General features: G+C 50.0%; 1 pseudogene; it reads left to right on the forward strand.

Moving 5' to 3' along the window:
* The first annotated feature begins 10,578 nt into the window (after window positions 1–10,578).
* Window positions 10,579–15,217, forward strand: part of LOC116543698 — a 28,171-nt pseudogene continuing 23,532 nt past the window's right edge.

Here is a 15,217-nt window from a genome sequence, read left to right on the forward strand (position 1 = left end):
AAGCCTATGACACTCATTCCAGTCTGCTTTGGCCTCCGTGAATCCACCCTCTTCACTAACCGCTCAAGCTAGGAACTTTTTAGCACCACCCTCCTCCTTTCTATACCCCCCAACTTCAGTCAGGCACAGAGTCCTAAGTCCCTGGGCAATCTATCACCTCAGTCCCTCCACCAACACCCAACTTTACCACCTGGACCACACAGTGTGCCCACCTGGTCCTCTGATTCCCTCCAATCCATTTTCACTCTGAGTATTATGATCATTGCTAACTATTAATAGGATTCATGTCACCCGCTAACCTACATTAACCTTTCTCGGGGTCTCTTTGCCCTTGGAAAATGGCAACTGCCCAGAAGGCCACACCTGGCCCCATACCACCTCCCCAGCCTCACTTCTCCCCGAGGCCTCTGCATCCTCCCTCCTCCACTTCCTCCCAGGTCTCTTCATCCTCTCCCCTCCACCTCCTCACCAGGCCTCAGCATCCTCTCCCACACACTTCAGGGCTTTGCACCCTCCCCCTCCACTTCCTCTCCCAACCTGCACATCCTCCACTCTCCACATCCTCCCCAGGCCTCTTTATCTTCCCCCTCCACATCCTCCCAAGGCCTCAGCATCCTCTCTCATACACTTCAGGCTTTTGCACCCTCCCCCTCCACTTCCTCTCCAAACATGCACATCCTCCACTCTCTACATCCTCCCCAGGCCTCTTTATCCTCCCCCTCCACTTCCTCCACAGGCCTCCACATCCTCACCATTTCACATCCTCCCCAGGGCTCTGCACCCTCTCCCCTCCACATGCTCCCCAGGCATCTGAATCCTCTCCCCTCGACCTCCTCCCAAGGCCTCTTCATTCTCTGCCCTCGACCACCTCCACATGCCTCTGCATCTTCTCCCCTACACTCAGGCTTTAGCATCTCTCTGCATCCCTCCCCATCCACTTCCTTCCCAGGTCTCTGCATACCTCCCTTTCCACTTCCACCCCAGGCTTCTGCATCCCTCCCCCTCCTCTTCCTCCCCAGGTCTCTGCATGTCTCCCCCTCCACTTCTACCACAGACCTCTGCATCTTCTACCCTCCACCTCCTCCCCAGGCCTCTGCATGCTGTCCCCTAAACTTCAGGCCTTTATATTCTCCCCCCTCCGCTTCTTCACCAGGTCTCTGCATCCCTCCCCCCCCCCTTCCTCCCCCGCCCCCTCCCCCCTCCCCCCCCCCCCTCCTCCCCCGGCCTCTGCATCCTCTCCCCTCCACTTCCTCCCCAGGCCTCTATTTCCTCTCACCTATACTTCAGGCCTTTGAATCCTTCCTCCTTTACTTCCTCCCCAGGCCTCTGCATCCTCCTCCCTCCCCTTCCTCCCAAGGCTTATGCATCTCTCCCCATCCACTTCCTCCCCTGGGCTTTGCAACCCACCCCCTTCAGCTTCTACCCCAGGACTCTGCATCCTCTCCACTCCATGTCCTCCCCAGGCATCTCCATCCCTACCCCTCCACTTCCTCCTCCAGCCTCTGCATCATCCTCCCTCCACTTCCTCCCCAGGCCTCTGCATTCTCCCCTGTCCACTTCTGCCCCAGGCCTCTGCATTCTCCACCCTCCACTTCCTCTCCAGGTCTCTGCATCCTTCCCCCTCCACCTCCTGCCCAAGCTTCTTCATCCTCTCCCCTCAACTTCCTACCAAGGCCTCTGCATCCTCTCCCCTACACTTCAGGCATTTACATCCTCCCCCCTCCTCTTCCTCCCCAGGCATCTGTATCCCTCCCCCTCCACTTCCTCCAGAGGCCTCTGCATTCTCCCCCCTGCACTTCCTTGCTAGGCTTCTGCATCCTCCCCCCTCCACTTCCTCCCCAGGCCTCTTCATCCTCTCCCCTCAACTTCCTTCCCAGGCCTCTGCATTCTCTCCTCTATACTTCAGGCCTTTGCATCCTCCCCCCTCCACTTCCTTCCAGGCCTCTACATCCTCCCCCCTCTACTTCTTCCCCAGGCCTTTGCATCATCCCCTCTCCCCTTCCTTCCCAGGCCTCTGATCCTGCCCCCTGCACTTTTTTCCCATGCCTCCACATCCTCCCTCCTCTACTTCTTTCCCAGGCCTCTGCATTTCTACCCCCTCTACTTCCTTCCCAGTCGTCTTATCCTGCCCCCTCCACCTCCTCCCCAGGCCTCCACATCCTCCCTGTTCCAACCGTCCCAGGTCTCTGCATCCTCACCTCTCTACTTCCTTTCCAGGCCTCTGCAACCTCCCCCTCCAGTCTTTGCTGTGTGGCTTCATGGCCTCTCCTCTCCCTGAGCTCTGCCAGTGCTGAGCCCCTGGAGCCCTCTGTGTGGGACATGCTGTCCTTTCCACTTGGCTGGTAGTGTGCTCGAGGATCCCTCAAGCCTCCCAATGGGATGGAATCTGCCTCTGTAGACTTCCACAGGGCCCCATGCTCCCCTCTGTTGCACCTCCCTGGGGTTGTAATCTCACTCTTGGCTACATAATTATTTGATCCATGATTTGACTCTGTCCAGCTCACTTCTGTCCTCTTTCCTCCGGCCTTCACGCTGGCACTTCCCAGTGCCTGGCATGACTTTTCCCACTCATGAGCCTGGCTGGCCTCTTTAGCTCCTCAAGTCTCTCTTTTCTTTTTGAGATGGAGTCTCACTCTGTGGTCCAGGCTGGAGTGCAGTGGCATGGTCTCAGCTCACTGCAACCCCTGCTGCCCTGTTCAAGAGGTTCTCCTGCCTCAGACTTCTACGTAGCTGGGATTACAGGCACCCACCACCATGCCCAGCTAATTTTTGTATTTTTAGTAGAGATAGGGTTTTATCACCTTAGCCAGGCTGGTCTCAAACTTCCGACATCAAGTGATCTGCCTGCCTCGGCCTGCTAAAATGTGCGGATTACAGGCCTGAGCTACTGCGCCCGGCCTGCTCCTCAAGTGCTTCTTCTAATGTCACCTTAGAAGTGAGGACTCTCAACAACCTGATGGAAGCCTGCAAGGCCAGCACCTCCACAGCCTCACACTCCCTAACCCCTTCTCTATGGCGTGTCCATCTTCTGACAATTTATTTTGTGTCTTGTTTAATGTGTGTGTCTCTCTCTCAAATATCATGCAGCCAGGTGCAGTGGCCCACACCTGTACTTCCAGAGGCCAAGGCAGAAGAATCACTTGAGCCCAGGAGTCAAGACCAGTCTGGGCAACAAGCAAGACCCTGTCTCTCTGTACTTTAAAAAAATGAAATAAATAATAAATAAATAAAATGTCCCTCCCCCAAAGCGTAAACCTTGCCTTGTTCCCTGCTGCATCCCCAGTGCCTTGGACAGCGCCAGAGTCGTGCGAGATCTCCCGCAGGCCCGGCTCCCCTGCTGCACACATGGACACAGGTTTAGTGCATGCACTGCAGCATCCCCGAATTGGCAAACACATGGGCATCTATTTATACATGAAGACACGAAAATTTATTCATTTCTTTTGAAATCAGAAGAAATCGGAAAGAACTGTGAGGCCAGGGGGCCATTTTCATCTGGGCTACTGGCAGTTCCCTGAGACCGAACCAGCATGCTTGAAGCCCCTGGTCAGATACCCCGTGGAAAGGGCCCAGGAGGGCATCGGGATCTGGCTCCCTTCCTGCCCGGGAGGTCCCCGGCCCGGCGCCACTTTGAGGCGCCGGGCCAGTGCAGTTGCAGAGGCCACGGCCGAGACATCAGCGCCCGGCACATCAGCGCCCGGCACATCAGCGCCCGGCACATCAGTGCCCGGCCTGAGGTGATGCCGCAGCAGCAGGACGGTGGCCAGGCAGGCAGCAGCCAGTGGGTACAGGGATGCTCGTCGTCTCCACCCACAGGTAGTACTGCTGTCTTCCTCACGCCTTCTGCCCACTCCCCGGCCCACTGCCTGCCAGAGCACGGCACCCTACACACCTGAATAGTCAGGGTGCCGGGATCGGGACCTGAGGCCAGCACAGAGACCTTTGCTCCTCATGGAAGTCTCCTGAATGGCAGAGTCTACGGAGCCCCCCATCTTCTGACAATTTGTTTTGTGTCTTGTTTAATGTGTGTGTGTCTCGCACCTCCAAGGGCAGGAGCCTCGGGCCTGGGGGAGGGTGCCGGCGAGGTGGCAGATACTCTCCTCCTTGCTGGTGAGGGGAGGAGACCCTGGCCTTGGCCCTGGCTCCCAATGTGCTCCTAGAGGAGGCCTGGTCTCTGGTCACCTGGACAGGTGTCATCCGCTTCTGGCTCACCTCCTGTGTGGGGCTGACCCCTCTAGCTGACCAGGGGCCTGGCAGTGCCTCTCAGCATCCCAGGGTTACTTAGCGAGGCCACTCAGGGCTCTCCTTTCCTAAGTCAGCATCAAACGGAACGCGTTGAGGTGGAAGCCCTCAACAATGAGCAGCTCCTCAAATTATTTCTAGAGTTACCGCCATGCATGTTTTTCAGCTCTTCCAGGGAATCAGAGTCAGGGGCGGCGGAAAGCCAAATTCTGGCTGCACCTTGCCTGGGCTTTTGGGAAAAGTTGGTACTGGAGTTGGGGTCAAGCTGCCAGAGATGGAAAGTGGGAAACAGCCACGATTCAGAAACTAGCCTATTAAGGGCAGCCTCCCAAGTCTGTAGAGCCCCTTCCCAGTCTGGGAGAACCTCCCTGAAGAATTTTGAGGATTGCTAGAAAGAAGCATGAGAGGCTGGTGTGGTGGCTTATGCCTGTAATTCCAGCACTTTGGGAGGCCCAGTCAGGTGGATCACCTAAGGTTGGGAGTTTGAGACCAGCCAGGACAACATAGCAAAACCCCATCTCTATTAAAAATACAAAATTACCCGGGCACCTGTAATCCCAGCTACTTGGGAGGTTGAGGCAGGAGAATCACTTGAACCAGGAAGGTGGAGGTTGCAGTGAGCCGAGGTTGTGTCACGGCAGTCCAGCCTGGACAATAGAGTAAGACTCCATCTCAAATAAATAAACAAGTAAATAAGTGTCAGGAAGGGAGGTGGGCCCAGACAACCCTGTGGTGGGAGCCAATTTTCATAAAGAGAAGAAAGAAATGAGGAAATGGTTTCTGCTCATAGTAGGATCATCGTAAGCATTCAACCTATGTGGTGGGCATTGATTACTTTTATTAATCATTTGCCACTTAAACTTTCCACAACACAGTTTGAGGGATCTGTTACTTTAAACATCCTCTGTACTCTGGAAGCACAGTGGGTCCCCTGTATAAGCTTTGCATGGCTCAGAGATGAACACATTTCCTTTTGACTGAGTAAATGGTCATATGGTGCAGTAAAGATGGTCTGGTGAATGTTTGTGTATTAAAATTATATTTCATGATCTTAAATTCCACTTTCACCAATTTTTATGAGAACATTCAAAAATGAATTTTTGTTGTTGTTAAACAGAGTCTGGCTCTGTCTCCCAGGCTGGAGAGCAGTGGCACGATCTCGGCTCACTGCAACCTCTGCCTCTTTGGTTCAAGTGATTCTTCTGCCTCAGCCTCCTGAGTAGCTGGGATTACAGGCATGCACCACCACACCCGGATAAATTTTGTTTTTAGAAGACATGAGGTTTCTCCATGTTGGCCAGGCTGGTTTCAAACTCCTGACCTAGGTGATCCACGTGTCCTGACTTCCATGCCCAGCCAGAAGAATTTTAGAAATTAATTTTTGAGGCCCCAGGCACAGTGGTTCACACCTGTTATCCCAGCACTTTGGGAGGCTGAGGCAGGCAAATCACCTGAGGTCAGGAGTTCGAGACCAGCCTGGCCAACATGGAGAAACCTATCTCTACTAAAAATACAAAATTAGCTAGGCATGGTAGCAAGTGCCTGTAATCCCAGCTACTTTGGGAGACTGAGGCAGGAGAGTCGCTTGAACCCAGGAGGCAGAGGTTGCAATGAGCCGAGATGGTGTCATTGCATTCGAGCCTGGGCGACAAGAGTGAAACTCTGTCTCAAATAAATAAACAAAATAAAACAAATTCTTAGAATAAACGTTTGTGAACAGCTTTTACTAAATGTAGTTTTAATCAAATTTTTTAATAAAAATAAACTAAGTTTAATTCTGGTTCAGATGCTAGAGAGAAATTCATTGATGTGTGAGGCTCTCACTTCTGCCAGGACAGGCTGCAGTGGGGCATGGCAGAGGTGATGGTAGAACTGTCCCATTGCAGGTAGAGAAGTTGACCATCTACATAGTTCACTTGAAGGTCCAAGAGGCTCCTCTTTTCAAAAATACAGCTCAGGGGCTGGGTGCGGTGGCTCACGCCTGTAATCGCAACACTTTGGGAAGCCAAGGCAGGTGGATTGCTTGAGCCTAAAAGTTTGAGACTAGCCTGGGCAACATGGTGAAACCCCATCTCTACAAAAAAAAAAACAAAAATACAAAAATTAGCCTGCTGTGGTGGCATGCACCTGTAGTTCCAGCTATTTGGGAAGCTGAGGTGAGAGGATCGCCTGAGCTTCTCAGGGAGGTTGAGGCTGCACTGAGCCATGATGCCTGCACTCCAGCCTGGGCTAGACAGGAGACTGTCTGTCTGTCTGTCTCTCTCTCTCTGTGTGTGTGTTTTTCTCTCTCTCTCTCTCTCTCTCTCCCTTTCTCTCTTCCCTGCCCCCCATACTGTTTAAAGCTGAACTTTTTTCAAACTGGGCCACAGTTCTTTATTCCAAATTTATTTATTTATTTTTGAGATGGAGCCTCACTCTGTCAACAGGCTGGAGTGAGGTGGCGTGATCTCAGTTCACTGCAACCTCCACCTCCCGAGTTCAAGCGACTCTCCTGCCTCAGTCTCCCGAGTAGCTGGGACTACAAGCTTGTGCCACAACACCCAGCTAATTTTTGTATTTTTAGTAGAGACGGGGTTTCACCATGTTGGCCAGGATGGTCTCAATTTCTTGACCTTGTGATCCACCCTCTTCATCCTCCCAGAGTGCTGGGATTATAGGCATGAGCCACTACACCCGGCTCATTCCAAATTTAAAGAGAAGATTTCTAAGTACTTAAGTTCACATTATGGATTAAAATGCTGGTTAGAAAGAGCAGGAGATATCCTTGTGTGCCTGAAGGTGAGAAGAGGCTGGGCAGAGGGACAGAAAGGGAGGTGGCCATTGAGGGCAAACTTGGGGCTGTGACCTTCAGGTGGAGATCGATCCAACTCTCCGTCTCACCTGTGCGGGGTCTCAATTCTGACTCTGAAGGAGACAGTCTTACATGGTGTTGGAACTGGTACTCTATTTCTGTGCTTTCAATGAATGAAGCTCCAGGGGATAACTGCTACTTGGGTTTTTGGAAGGAAGACCAGCCAATCAGCAAATTTTACCATACAGAAGTGCTTGAACTAGGCCAGAGAGAAACATAAATAAGCTTAGCTTTTAAGCATGTTAATCTTGATTTACTCCTCATCAATGAATTCTATTTCAAATGAAGTATTATTTGTCTACATAGTTCTTAGGTTCATCTGTTCTCTTCCTATGGGAAAGCATGGTGTTTTCCAAGGCCACAGGATAAGTCATCTACAGAAGTGACAGGAGACTCTCTCTCCCTGTTATGTCTCTCCCTGTCACCTTGTAATAAAATCCATCTTTTAGCAAGACTTCAAGGGCCCCCATGATTAGCTAAGAACTTTCTGAAGGCTTCATCTCTTGCCCCACCCCTCCTGTGCCAAACCATTACTCATATCTCTTTTACCCAATGATTCCACCACACAGGAAGGGACTTTCTTCCACTTTTTCACCTAATTCAAAGGCAAGAACTGTGTCTTTCTTTTATCTCTATTACCTCAGTGTCTTGGTATTCAATTCTCAGCTTAATTGGAGGCTGGGTAGGTAGCTGTGTGGATGAATGCATGTTTGGAAGGGTGGGAAGGTAGATGGGTAAATGGAAGGATATATAGAGGACCAGGTGGAAGAATAGGTAGGTGGATGTGTGTATGGTTGTTTGGATAGACAGATGAATAGATGAATGGAAGCAAGGATGTGTGGAAGGATGGATGGGTAGATTACTGAGTAGAAGGATGGATAAATGGATGGGTGGGTGAGTGGATGGGTGGATGGACAAATGGGTGGATGGAAGACTGGGTAGGTGGATGAATGGGTGGATGGATGGGTGGATGGGTGGGTAAGTGAATACATGGATGGGTGGGTGAGTGGATGGATGGATGGATGGATGGATGGATGGATGGATGGATGGATAAGTGGGTGGAAGGATGGGTGAGTGGATGGATGGATGAGTGGGTGGGTTGATAGGTGCATGGATGGATGGGTGGGTGAGTGGATAGGTGGGTGAGTAGGTGGATGGATGGATGGATGGATGGATGGATGGATGAGTGAGTAGATGGATGCATGTGTGGGTGGATTGGTGAGTGGGAGGATGGATGGATGGATAGAGGGATGGATGGATAGATGGGTGGATGGATGGATGGATGAGTGGGTGGATGGATGGGTGGGTTGGTGGGTGTATGGATGTGTGATTGAATGGGTGGGTAGGTCAATAGGTGCATGGATGGATGGGTGGATGAGTGGATGGATACATGGATGGCTGGGTGAGTGGATGGGTGGATGAGTGGATAGGTGGGTGAGTGGATGGATGGATGGATGGATGGATGGATGGATGGATGGATGGGTGAGTGGGTGGATGGATGTATGAGTGGGTGGGTGGATGCATGGATAGGTGGGTGGGTAGATGGATGGATGGATGAGTCATTGGATTAACACAGTGTTCTTCATTTTACTGAAATGTCTCTAGATCCAATCATCTTCATCATTAGTGTCTTCCAAAGAGAAGAAAGATAATCTCTGAGTGGGTGGAGGGGTGGAAGAGTTTTTGATACAAATCTGGAGTGAGGAATTTCAGAGTGATCTGTAAATAATTTATTGTCTAGTGATAGTGTGATGGAAAGAGGTATGGTAAGTTAATGTCAGAAAGTCTTACTTTTGAAGCTTAAAACTAATTTTGAGAGAAAGCCTGTGATATTTATCTTGGTCAATGACAAGTGTCATCATCAGAAATCAATGTTGGGAAAGTTGTCCCAATTTGGGGGTATATGTCTCAGAAAGGACTTTAAAAGGAATTTAGTCTGTTGCTTTTTTGTGGAGCGGGTAGTGTGGGCTTTTTTGTGGAGCGGGTAGTGTGGGCTGTGTCTGAGAGAATCCTGAACTCTCCCTCTGTTATTTTGGTATCTGTCTCTTTCCCTCTGATCTGAGCAGTTTTCCTCTCCCTGTGCTTAGAAAAGTCGACATTGGGTAAAACACACAAGCTACATATTAGAATCCATTCTATTAATGTTAATAATCTAGATTGCCAAGTGCAGTGGCTCATGCCTGTAATCCCAGCACTTTGGGAGGCAGAGGTCAGCCGTTTGAGACTAGTCTGGCCAACATGGTGAAACCCCATCTCTACTAAACATACAAAAAAATTAGCTGAGTGTGGTGGCAGGTGCATGTAATCCCAGCTACTCAGAGGCTGAGGCAGAAGAATCGCTTGAACCCAGGAGGCAGAGGTTGCAGTAAGCCGAGATCACACCACTGCCCTCCAGCCAGGGAGGCATAGCAAGACTCTATCTCAAATAATAATAATAATAATAATATTCAATAATAATAATCTAGATTAATTTCAAAGCTGTAAAAAATAGTTGGAGACTTTGGGGCCAGTGCCTAAGTGGTACAGATTGCAAATTGCAGCAGGGCAAAGAACAGGAGAGGGGAGTGGAAAGATGTCTATCTGTGAAGGTTTGAACTTGCTAATTCCCTACCTATGTCATGGGCATTGTGAAAATGCTTAAAAAGTAAATTGAGGCTAGGAGGCAGGGATCTGTTTCTCACCTCTCTCTAGGTCTGTGGCTCTGGATTCCCGTGTTGTCTGTAACTACAGGATTCCAGAGTTTGACTTATTTCTTTAAAGAGAGCATTATCTAACACTGTCAAAGTCTCGGTTCTCCTGACTGGACAAAAACTTACTTGTCAGTGAGTGCTGAAGGGTAGGGGCTCATGTTAAGCCTGTTCAGCTGCCTATGGGGAGGGTTCACTGGCCTGCCATGAAAGAGGAAACACAAACATTAGGGAGAGGAGGGGACTGGCTGTGACTCTATCTGGTGACAAAGTAGCTGTCCTCTCACCTCAAGGGAGCACACAGGGTGCCAGGGGTTCCTAGCCATGTCAGTCTTTCTTCCTGTCTGGTCCCCTGGGACATTCAGGAACAGGCAAAATTAGCCCTGGAAATGGGCAGCAGGTCCTAAAATAGCCTGGTGTCCTTGGAGGTTTGAGAGGAGCTGAGAGGCTCTCACTTCCTCAGGACTGTCCTGACCGAGCCTCTATTTGGGAGATGGTCCCTTTGAGTTTGGGGTGGGGACCTGCAGGATGGAGTCCTCTCTCTGAGTATGGAAGGTGTTGGGCTTTGACCTCCTGGGACAGAGGAGCTACAGACGGGCAAGTGAGGCCCCAGACCATCACCAATGAGCAGTGGGCTCTGCTTTGGGGGCCGGTGTTTGGCTCTAAATTCTGCACTCAAGTGTTCCCACAGGAAAAGGGTGAGGGCTGCCTGTTGTCAAGGGAGGGCTGCCCCAGAGAAAGTAACTGTGACCCCCACCTGGGCTTTCCTTGTAGGGACGCCCACCAGCCCTCCTCATGATGATCCCTGCAACCAGCAGTATTCCGCCGGGAGACACCCTCTTCCCCGGTGTGACTCCACAGGACTTCTGGAGGTCCCAGATCATGGCTACTCGGGGTCTGTGACACAAACACCTTAGTCACCAGGCCAACTTCAAATGACACCCCAAGAGGAGGAAGTGTATTCAGCCCTCCCCACCCCAACCCCCACCCCCAACACCCCATTCCTGCTTGAGCTGGTGGACTTCGGGGACTTGCACCCCCAGAGGTCCTTCTGGGAGCTGCTTTTCAATGGCTGCATCCTCTTTGGCATCAAGTTCAGCTATGCCACGGAGATGGCATACCTGACCCCAGTGCTCCTGCAGATGGGCGTGCGTGACCAGCTCCACAGCCTGGTGTGGTTCATTAGCCCCATCCTCAGTGAGCTCCAGCTCCACCCTGACAATGGTGGAGGGCCTCTGGAAACCTCTGGTAACTCATTGCTGCAACTTGAGGGTCCTGATGGGATGAGGGACAATCAGGAGTTAAGTTCCCCTCATTAGTCTGGGGCTGTGGGGAACACAGTTAGGGCTGGTCATATCCTAGATTTTAAGTTTCTCATTGAAACCAGACAGGGGAACAGAGATTTAGGGGCCCCAGAGGGCTGACACCATCTCATGCCAGGCTCTCTTCAGTGGAAAATCCAAGCCATAACACTAGTGTCATGTGGACCTGGGAGGTCCTGAAATTTCTTTGATTCCCAAGGAAAGTTGTGACTGCTTAGGGCCTTAGGGTCCAAAGTGGAGGATTCAAGGGGACACCGAGTGATTCCAAGAGTCTGATCAGCTTTGGTTTTCGAGTTCAGGGTTTTGTCGCTTGCTCTGTTTCATCATCTTATTCTTTTGATGCACTGGGGGCATTTGAGAGCTGCTACTTCAGAAATGTGGAGGCTGATTCAATGCCCCTGTGTGCAGTGGGGACCCTGGCAATGACCGCTGGCCTGCTGTGTTTCAGAACTCCTAGTGCAGCCTCTGTTGGGTACTTGGAGTAACCAGTGTAACTCAAGGTTTGGAAGGAGATGCCTTTTCATTCTTGTCCTGCTATAGGTCTGTTTTGAATGAAAATAAAATGGAGACAAAAAAGAAAAAGGTCCCAACTGCTTCCTTTTAGGAAAATTTAAAAGAATGTTGGTGAGGCTGGTCGTGGTGGCTCATGCCTGTAATCCCAACATTTGGGGAGGCCAAGGTGGGTGGATCACCTGAGGTCCAGAGTTCAAGACTAGCCTAACATGGAGAAACACTGTCTCTACTAAAGATACAAAATTAGCCAGGCGTGGTGGTGTATGCCTATAATTCCAGCTACTTGGGAGGCTGAGGCAGGAGAATTGCTTGAACCCAGGATATGGAAGTTGTGGTGAGCTGAGATTACACCATTGCACTACAACCTGGGCATCAAGAGAAAAACTCCATCTCAAAAAATAAAAGAACGTTGGCAAAAACATTTACCCAGATAACTCTGGTCTCTGCATTGGTGGGAAGCAGGGAGTGTCCCACAACCTCTCCTGACTTAACTGTAAGAATACTTCACTTTGGTTATTTTTAAAAATGAGTTGATAAAGTTCATCTCATTTCTTCTCTGTTTGATGAAATAAAAACCCCTATCCAAGTGCAAAACATATGGTGAGTTTGCAGGTGGCTTTTCCACCTGGTTCTGCTTGGAGTTTAAGTTTTAAAGATTCTTGGGTCCTAAAGATTCTAGACGTAAGCCATGAGCTGCCAGGGACAGAGCTGGTCTGCATTTTCTTGGGGTGACTTTGTGTCTCTGTGTCCAGGTACACTGCTGGGCCTTTCGCTCTTGCTGAATGTCTGGGACATCAGCATCACCCTGGCCGACATGACCAGCAACCACAAGTGCGACCTGCTGCTGACTGTGTGCGAGGTGATGCTCATGGACTTCAGTGCTGACTCGGTGGACAACCCTAGCCACACCTACATGATGGATGTGTGCAGCCCCAAGGACCAAGACTGAGGCCTCAACATCTATGCCCTCCTGGCAGATGAGTCTGCAGGGATGCAGGCTTCAGATGTGTGGATTTCAGGGCTCTTCCTCACTCCCTGATTTGACAAAGAAGCTGGCAGAATTCCAATATATGGAGAAACACTAAGCGATTGAAAACACATATCTCACATAACGCATATCAACCACAACCTCTACTGTTAACATATCGTCAACAATTATAGATCTATACAATTGTAGATCTATACATCCAATTTTTTTTGAGATAGAGACTCACTCTGTAGCCCAGGCTGGAGTGCAGTGGCGTGATCTCAACTCACTGCAACCTCTGCCTCCTGGGTTCAAGCGATTCTCCTGCCTCAAGCTCCCGAGTAGCTGGGACTATAGGCACGTACCACCAGGCCCTGGCTGATTGTTTTGTGTTTTTAGTAGAGACAGGGATTTACCATGTTAGCCAGGATGGTCTTGATTTCCTGACCTCATGATCCACCCGCCTCAGTCTCCCAAAGTGTTGGGATTAGAGGCATAAGCCACCGTGCCCAGCCATCCAAATATTTATATTCATGGATTCTCATTTATATGAGATAGTTATGTTCTACAAAGTCACCACAAACACTGAATTAGCAAACACCAAATCTTGCTACTAAGAAAATTACAGTGTTAGGTTCCTGTGAGCCTCCAGTCACAACGTTTTCATCAACTCATCAACACATAACCTTGTGTATGTGTTACTGTTTAAAACCCCTTATTTCATCTAGACCTTTGGCTGATTTACATTGAGTTGACCACCAACAGCAATGCAACTCAAGCCTGAACAAAGCTTAACTTGCACGCATTTTCTGTGCAATGCACATCTGGCCTTCTTGTACTTAGGAGCATCAGGTAGCTTGGGGGCCATTTAAATAGTGAAACACCAACAGAAAACACAAAAATGTAAAAAGGGGGAGGAGGAGATCAAAGATGGCCAATTAGGAGCAGCTCAGGATTGCAGCTCCCAGTGAAAGCATGGAGGGTGAGTGGACGCCACATTTCCAGACAGATCTTTATTGCCCACAGATCAGGAGATTCCCAGGCGGAGGAGCCCCAAGGGTTGCCAGCATGGCCGTTTTGCCCAGTGCGGCTGTTTTGGCCGGTACCACTGTTTTGGCCCGCGAGGCTCTTTTGGCTGGTGTGGCAGTTCTCCACACAAAATACACCGATCCAGGCTCTGTTTTAGCTGGCAACTGGAGCTCCTGGGATAGAGGGTCACCCATTCAACATATTAAAAAAAATGGGGAGACTGAAACAGGGAGCCAGGCCAGAAGATTCCTGGGCAAAAAAAGCACCATGAATCTCAGCGCAGCTGTTGCCGATGCAGTGGTTTGCTGCACGGGAAATCACACAAATCCCAGTAGCTTTTCAACAGGCGACTGGAGCACCTGGGACACAGACTCACCCATTCAACTCAAAAGAAAAGTGCTCTGAGGCAGGGAGCCAGGTGATCAGACTTGGCTCGTCCCACCCCCACAAAAAAACAGCAATCTGAAACACTCTGGATTGAGAGATTCACAGCAAGCACAGCTGAACCTGGGATGGTCCAGCTCCATGGGGGAGGGGCATCCACCATTACCAAGGCAGTCCACCGCTATGGAGATAGTCCACCATGGCAGAGGCAGCCCGCCATTGCTGAGGCAGCCTGCCTTTACAGAGAGAGTCCGCCATTATACACGGGGCCCACCATGGCTGAAGCAGTTCTAACTATACCCATATAAACAGGACTGCAGGGAAGTTCACATGGCAGCTGGGCAGAACCCACACCTGCTCAGCAAAGCCTCTGCAGGCAGAGAGTGACTAGGCTGCCACCTGGCTGGGCAGGGCAGCCATGAAAAAAGGCAGCAACACAACAGAAACTCATAAATAAAGCCCTAAATCCCCAGGACAGACCACTTGGGGAAAAAAAGGGGGTTTTATGAGTTCAGCTGCAGCAGATTTAAATGTACCTGCCCAGCAGCTTGGAATGAACAACAGAGCTCACAGCTCAGCACATGAGCTCCTATAAAGGACAGACTGTCTCCTCAAGCAGCTCCCTGACCCCCGTATATCCAAAGAGTCATCTTATAAAGGAGAGCTCAGACTGACATCTGGAGAGTATCCTTCTGGGACAAAGATAGCAGAAGAAGAAAATGGCAGCAATCCTTACTGTTCTGCAGTAACTGCAGGTGATCCCCAGGTAAGCAGGGCCTGGAATGGACCTCAGCAGTCCTACAGCAGAGGGGCCTCAATGTTAGAAGGAAAACTAAGAAACAGAAAGAAATAACTTCATCATCAACAAACTTTATCAATCAACGTCCACTCAGAGACCCAATCAGAAAGTCAACAACTGCAAAGATGACAGGTGGATAAATCCACAAAGATGGGAAGAAACCAGTGCAAAAAGGATGAAAACACCTGAAACCAGAATGCGTCTCCTCCTACAAGGGATTGCAATATCTCACCAGCAAGGGAACAAGGCTGGATAGAAAAGGAATGTGATGAATTAACAGAGTCAGGCTTCAGAAAGTGGGTGATAAGAAACTTCTCTGAGTTGAAAGAACATGTTCTAAGCTAATGCAAAGAAACTAAGAACTTTGAAAAAAGATTTGACGAAATGCTAATGAGAATGAACAACTTAGAGAGGAATATAAGT

This window comes from Sapajus apella, unplaced genomic scaffold, assembly GCF_009761245.1.
Source record: "Sapajus apella isolate SASKATOON/1434 unplaced genomic scaffold, GSC_monkey_1.0 scaffold193, whole genome shotgun sequence".
In the NCBI taxonomy this organism is placed as follows: Eukaryota; Metazoa; Chordata; class Mammalia; order Primates; family Cebidae; genus Sapajus; species Sapajus apella.